Raw genomic sequence first — 7191 nt, 5'->3', positions numbered from 1 at the left:
GTGGAGATGGCATTATGTATGTTAAAATTCTTGATGATTTTGATTTTATGAAATATATTGTGTTTCTTTGGAACCATGATGTGGCAGCTATATTTTTTCTTTATTTGAACATTTTCAGGTGCTGGTTGTATTATTACATTTCTCGAACGATTAATTGATTCTAAGGGTTTTATAGCGTTTGTTTTTCTCGGAACTAATGTTAATGGATACTTGCCTGGTTTATGTATAAGCAGGTTAAAAGTCTGAACTCTTTTTCTTTTGTCAGTTCCTTAGCATGTGATTTTTTAAAAATTATTATTTTTATTATTACTATTTTTCTAATAATCTATATTTCAGATTGAATCAACAATAAAGGTTTCACAACAGTTGTATCGTATTACTGGTGAACCAATTATCATTTTCATTATTGTTATTATCATCATCCCCCTTATTATTGTCACCATTTTTACTATCCTTGTGACACTACTACAGGAACTAATAATACTTTTATTATCATTAACATTATTACCATTATCATCATTATACTTCTTATTCTTGTTATTTTTTTCCTATTATTGCTGTTCTCCTCTTTCTTCCCGTTCTTTATTATTATTATTATTATTATTATTATTATTATTGTTGTTGTTGTTGTTGTTGTTGTTGTTGATGTTGTTATTATTATTATCATTATTATAATTGTTATTGTTATGATGATGATGATTGCTATTATTATTATTATTATCATTTTTTTTCTTTTCTTTGTCTTTTCAAAAGAAAAAAAGGGAAAAAATAGATCAAGTATTAAACGAATGTAATCCAAATGTTTAAAGTTAATGAAATGGCTACTTATGGTTTAGCTAAATGTAAAGCAATTATAACATCAAAAATGCTTTGTTAGCGAGAGACAGAAGGGTAGCAGGGGATTTATTCTTTATGCTATTGCCTTGCAAGGACTGAAACGGACTAGAGTAAAAGGCAACGAACTTAAACTATTGATGATGCATATTGCGCGTCCGTGTTTACTAACTCGATGGCACCATAAAGTCGCAAAAAAAAGCAAAGAATGAAATAATTAAATTTTCTTAGTGGTCTTTGTATAACTAGGAAATGTCTGAGTAATCGAAATAACTCTTTGGGTCCTCTTTATAACCATTCAGTATATTATTAATTTACTTTCGAACAGGTTTACCCTTTTCACTTAATTTAACGTGAAGCTGATAACTCAGTTCATTTTCTTTATTTTATTTAATGAGAAAATAACAGCCACTATTCTAGAAACACTTGAGTGAATAATAAATATAAATAGATAAATAAAATAACACGGCATCTATCTTACCGCCTTTTCTCCATTCGAATCCGCTCTTGCACATACATACATTACGACGAAAACAGGTTACGGTCCTTCGCTCCGTTGTGGCCTTTGTGGGTTTCCGAGCACAGAAGGATTATAGAAACAAACAAACAAATAAACAAGCAGATATGTAGGAAGGCAAGAGAGAGACATACCAGGAACTCTCGATCTCAAACACAGCCGGGTTTCTATCGACGCAAGCACAAATACACGACACACTCATACGTACATACATACATACACACACACTGTCTTGCTCTCATTCTAACACTCGCTCCCCCTCCCCCCACACACACACAAACACACACACACAAACACACACACACACACACACACAAACACACACACACACACACACACACCCTTCTCTCTCTCTCTCTCTCTCTCTCTCTCTCTCTCTCTCTCTCTCTTTCACTCACTCCCCTCACACACACTTCCCCTCCTCCTCCACCCCTTCCTCTCTTCCACGCACACGCACACTCTTCCCTCCTCTTCGGTTCTCGGATTCTGACGGGGGTAACGTGAGATATGTTCGAGTAAGAGGCTTAGGACCTTTGAAATCCGGGGCAGAGGGGAAAAGATCGCCTTATGTCACAACTTGCGAAATCTACTTGTACCGCGTGACCTGTGTTCCTTGGTGTTTGTTCTTGAAAAAGAAAAAGGGAAAAATAATAGCGTGTGTGTGTGTGTGTGTGTGTGTGTGTGTGTGTGTGTGTGTGTTTTCTTGATCTGTCATTAGATATTTTTTTCTTAATTAGTTAGCTGTAGACAATATATTTTTTTAATTTATTATTTTTTTAATTTTTGATTGGCTGTATTTTTTATTTTTTTTATTAGCTGTAGATTTTTTTTTCATTGATCATTACCTGTATATATATATATATATTATATATATTATATATATATATATATATATATATATATATATGTATATATGTATGTATATATATATATGATGTATATGTAGTATATATATAGTATATATATATATATATATATATATATATATATATATATATATATATATATATATATAATTTATGTTTCCGTTGCATATATTTTTCTTTTACACTGTGGTTTGCTGGTTAACGCAAGCAGCTCGGTAGATCTTTTACTCACATTCTGGTCTTATGTAAATTGTGTACAGCATAAAGATCTTTTTAGGGTCCTTTTTATGTCAGAGCGTGATGCTTATTGAGCTTGTGCAGCATTGTCCGTTTCAGCATCAGAATAGAAACGAGAAGACTGTGCGACAGACTATTATTTTCTTTTATCCTGTCGTTTTCCTAGATTTTGTTTTTCGTGTTTACGGCAAGGGAGTAAGGAAGGGAGAAAAAAACGCAAACGAAAACAGGAAAAGAGTTCATAAAAGCAAACGAAAGCAGAATAAAGAGGGAAAAGCGAGGTAGGGGTAAGAAATATCAGTGATAAAGTTCAGAAATGCAAATATGTGAATAAGAGAGAGAGAGAAAGGAAAAGAGAGGAGCTGAAGCCAACCTTTTTCTCTCTTGCAATGTACCAAGAAGAAGAAGAAGAAGCAGAAGGAGAAGAAGAAGAAGAAGAAGAGGAAAATAATTCGGCATTGTACCAAGAAGAAGAAAACAATGATAAGTCAACGAATAAAGTAAAAAAAAAAAAAAAAAAATCATACCTCATACAATCCAGAAGAAGGAGAAGAAAACAAAACAAAATAAATAATTCAAGTAAACAACTATATAGAGAATATAACACAGTTTCCTTCAGTCGTAATTTACAAAATCCAGTGACTTCTTTACGTTTTATTAATAGAACCTCTCATTGTAAAGAACTAGCTAAGGAATAATAAAGATAAGAGGACGAAGCAGAAGCTGTAATACTGGAAGAAGAATTAGAGAAAAAAAGGAAGAAGAGAGAGACAAAGAAAAAAAAATCGCAAGAAGGTTAACATAAACGATGAGGAATAACAAAAACGATAATGAAAAGGAAATCAGCTCAGGTAATAACGATAAAAGAGAAGGAAGAAAGATAAATAGGAATAAGAATAAGATGAAAAGAAGAAGAAGAAGAAAACAGCAATGAAGATAAAAAGATCATGATAAAGAGAAAAGAAAAGGAAAGGAAGAACAAAAGAAAGATAAAGAAGGAGCAGAAAGGAAAAAAGGAAATGATTCCTACCTTTTACTCTCCTTAAGAAAGAATAAGAATAAAGAGAACATCGCTAATAAGGAAGAAGGAGAAGAAGAAGAAGAAAAAGAAAAAATATAGAGTATGAAGATAGAAGAAGAAGACGATGAAGAAGAAAACGATGATGAAGAGGGAAATTATATGAATAAGGGGAGAGGGACCGAACCTCCCTCTCACTTTTTCCTCTTCCTTCGCACGGAGAAAGAATAACAAAAAAACATGGAGATAACGATAAAAACTAAAAAACATAAAAGAAATGTTCGTTGATAAAAACGAAAACGAAGAAGAAGGCGAAGAAGAAGAGCAGTTAACTTCTTAAGGGGAAATGAAGATCCTTTGTCTCTTTCTTTCCTCTCTCTTTCCTTTCTTCACTCTCTTCTATCCCATCTTTCCTTAGCTTCTCTTTCCTCTCCCCTCTCTTCCTTCTCCACTATTTTCCCTTCGCATCTCCTCTCCCCTATTCTCCCTCCGCACCTCTCTTTCCTCTCCCTTCCCCTCGCTTTCGTCTTCCCTATACTACCTTTCCCCCACCCTTCCTCCCCCTCTCTTTCCTCTCTCCCTCATTCTTTCCTCTCCCCCCATTCTTTCCTCTCCCTTCTCCCCTTCCCCTCTCCCTTCTCCCGTTCCCCTATCCTTCCTTCCCTCTCTCCCCTCTCCCGTTCCCTTATCCTTCCTTCCCCTCTCTCCCCTTTCCCGTTCCCCTCTCTTTCCTTCCGCTTCTCTTCCTTCTCCCCTCTCCCCCCTTCGCATCTCTCCCAAGGCCGATCCTCTTAGAGCCTCCCTTCGCACAGCCTCTCAAGACAGGGTCGGAATTACTAGGAGATCCAAGCAGCCGCACTGCGAGAGGGGCTTCGGGGAAATGGCAAAAGGAAATGTTAGGGGAGAGGAAAAGGCGAGGGTAGAGAGAGAGAGAGGGGGGGGGAGAGGATATGGTGGAGAACGATTAAGGATGTGATATAGGGTATGTTGATATTAACTGTCTAGCTGTATATATATATATATATCAATGGCCCCGTTCAGTGACTGTCATCTTGTCAGGCCCAGTTATTACTAGTTGTGAATGGCGTAATGGCGTCAATAGCTTTGAGGCAAGAACACTGTATGGAAAGATTCCAATATGGTGACTGATAATTATATGTAGATTCTGTAGGTGAGATGAAATTCAATTTAATACGAAGTCAAAATATTCATATTGCTCTATGGCCCCCATGCTGGGAATCCCAGATTTACGTACACAGAAAAAGTAAAATATAATACATACATACATACATACATACATGCATACATACATGCATACATGCATGCATACATGCATACACACAAACATACATACATATATATACATACACACCTACACACACACACACACACACACACACACACACACACACACACACACACACACACACACACACACACACACACACACGCACACACACACACACATACATACATACAAACACACACACACACACAAACACACATACATACATACATACATACATACATACATACATACATATATATACATACATATATATATATATAATTGTATATATATATGTATGTATATATACATATCTATCTATCTATTTATCTATCTATCTATCTATCTATATTTATATATATGTATGTATGTGTGTTTGTGTGTGTGTGTATGTATACACACACACACACACACACACACACACACACACACACACACATATACATGTATATATATATATATATATATATATATATATATATATATATATATATATATATATATATAATGTATATTATATATATATATATATATATATATATATATATATATATATATATATATATATATATATATATATATATATATATGAAAGGTAAAACACTCTTCCGTGTTGATACTATGGTAGAAAAATCTACAATGCAAAAACTAAATTTCATGAAAATGAGACTACAGTTTTGAAATTCACCTGGATTCCATCAACAGGAGAAAAGCCGCTGTTCGAGTTGAAATTAGGCAGCAGCTTTATTAAGAAGGATTCCACCAAACTGCGGGCGCGGATATCAGCGGAAGGAAAGAGAATTCGCGCCGCTGACCAGTCCAACTGATGGTCTGTGTCCCTCTAATGGCAAAGGAGGGCGTTCTGGTTGTGTCCTCTGGGTACAGCGTACTTATGTTGAGACAGACGTTCAGTGAGACAGGCGTCTGTCTCGCCAAAGTATTGCTTATCACAAAAGGCTCAAGAAACAGCATTTGTGCCCACTTTCGAGGTAGAGGGAGAACTGGTATGGACCAGGTGACGACGGAGAGTGTTCACCTGGCGAAAGATCAGCCTGCAGTTGAGAGAGTGAAGAGGGTTGAGAGAGTAGAGAGTTGAGAGAGTAGGGCAGGCTGGGGACGGGCAGGTGAGGAATCTCTCTAGGTGAGGAGTCGTGGTAGAAGATACGTCGTGCCCTGGATAACGCAACGTCGAGAACATGACAAGGGTAGCCCATTTTCGAAAATGATTGACGCAGGAAGTCAATCTCTCCATCCAGGTACTGGGAGTCGCAGATGCGGAGGGCGCGGAGGAACAGCGAAGTGGCAACACCTCTCTTTACATGGAGAGGATGGTGTGAGAAGTGTATGTACATACCACTATGCATAGGCTTCCTGTATATGGAGAAGAACCGGTCAGCAGAGTGTCCAAGTTGTGTCCAAGAAAGGGAGCTTGTTGTCAACCTCCCATTCCACCTTAAAACGGATGGAAGGAGAGAGAGAGATCAGCTACGTTAGGATATCCGAGAACAGGGCAGGGTTATGAGGTCAGAGAGCAAAGACGTCGTCGACATACCTCAGCCAGACCGACGGACGAAGGGAGATGGAAGGGAGAAGCTCAGACTCGAAGAATTCCATGAACAGGTTTCCCAAGACTGCAGAGAAGGGGGAGTCCACGGCAACACCGAACGTCTGAGAGTAGAAGCGACTCTCAAAGGAAAAGGAATTAGACTCTACACACAGACGAATCAGCTGGAGGAAGACGTCGGTGTGCAAAGGGAGACGAGGAACCTCTGTGAGGAGCTTCTTATGAAGAAAAGCGAGGACATCATCAGGCGGGACCTTGGTGAACAGGGAGTCGACATCAAAGCTCATTATGATCGCCAGCGAGACTCACGGACGCGGGAGATGAAGTCCTGAGAGTGGTGGAGGTGAGCAGGAGAGAAGGTGCCAAGAAGGGGCGTGAGAGACTTCGCCGGCCAGACCGCAAGAGGGTGCACCACAGATCCCCGGGAGGAGATGATGGGGCGCAGAGGCACGGCAGGGTTATGGGATTTAGGAAACCCATAGAAATGAGGGAGTCGAGGGCTGATGGCCTTGAACCTCTGGCAGAGATTCGCCACCGGAAAACAGGCTGCTATCTCTTTCAGGTGACGGTGGAAGGTAGCAGCAATGCGTTCACGGGGGTCGCTGGTCAGGAGTACATGGGTTAAGGCGTCATCAACAAGTCCCAGGCTTTCTGCAGGTAGGAGTGACGGTCGAGGACCACCACTGAGTTGTCCTTGTCAGAAGGCAAATTGCTGACATCCTCCCTGCGCAGGCATTGAAGGGTCTCACGGTAACGCCTGGGAATGGAAGAGTTAAGATGGAGGAGAGGTTCGAGGGTCGGGATAAAAGCACCACGAAGTGTTGCTTCTCCTCTCTCTCTTTTATACCTCTCCTCTCCCCTTCCTCT

The 7191-nt window shown here is 38.9% G+C and overlaps 1 pseudogene; it reads right to left on the bottom strand.

The window, feature by feature from the left end:
* Positions 1-4527: 4527 nt before the first annotated feature.
* LOC119577553 lies at positions 4528-6374 on the bottom strand (annotated as a pseudogene).
* Between the last annotated feature and the right edge of the window lie 817 nt (positions 6375-7191).

Source organism: Penaeus monodon, chromosome 10 (assembly GCF_015228065.2).
Source record: "Penaeus monodon isolate SGIC_2016 chromosome 10, NSTDA_Pmon_1, whole genome shotgun sequence".
Classification (NCBI taxonomy): domain Eukaryota; kingdom Metazoa; phylum Arthropoda; class Malacostraca; order Decapoda; family Penaeidae; genus Penaeus; species Penaeus monodon.
Note: the sequence above shows the minus strand (reverse complement) of the source record. Positions and strands in the feature narration are given on the sequence as shown.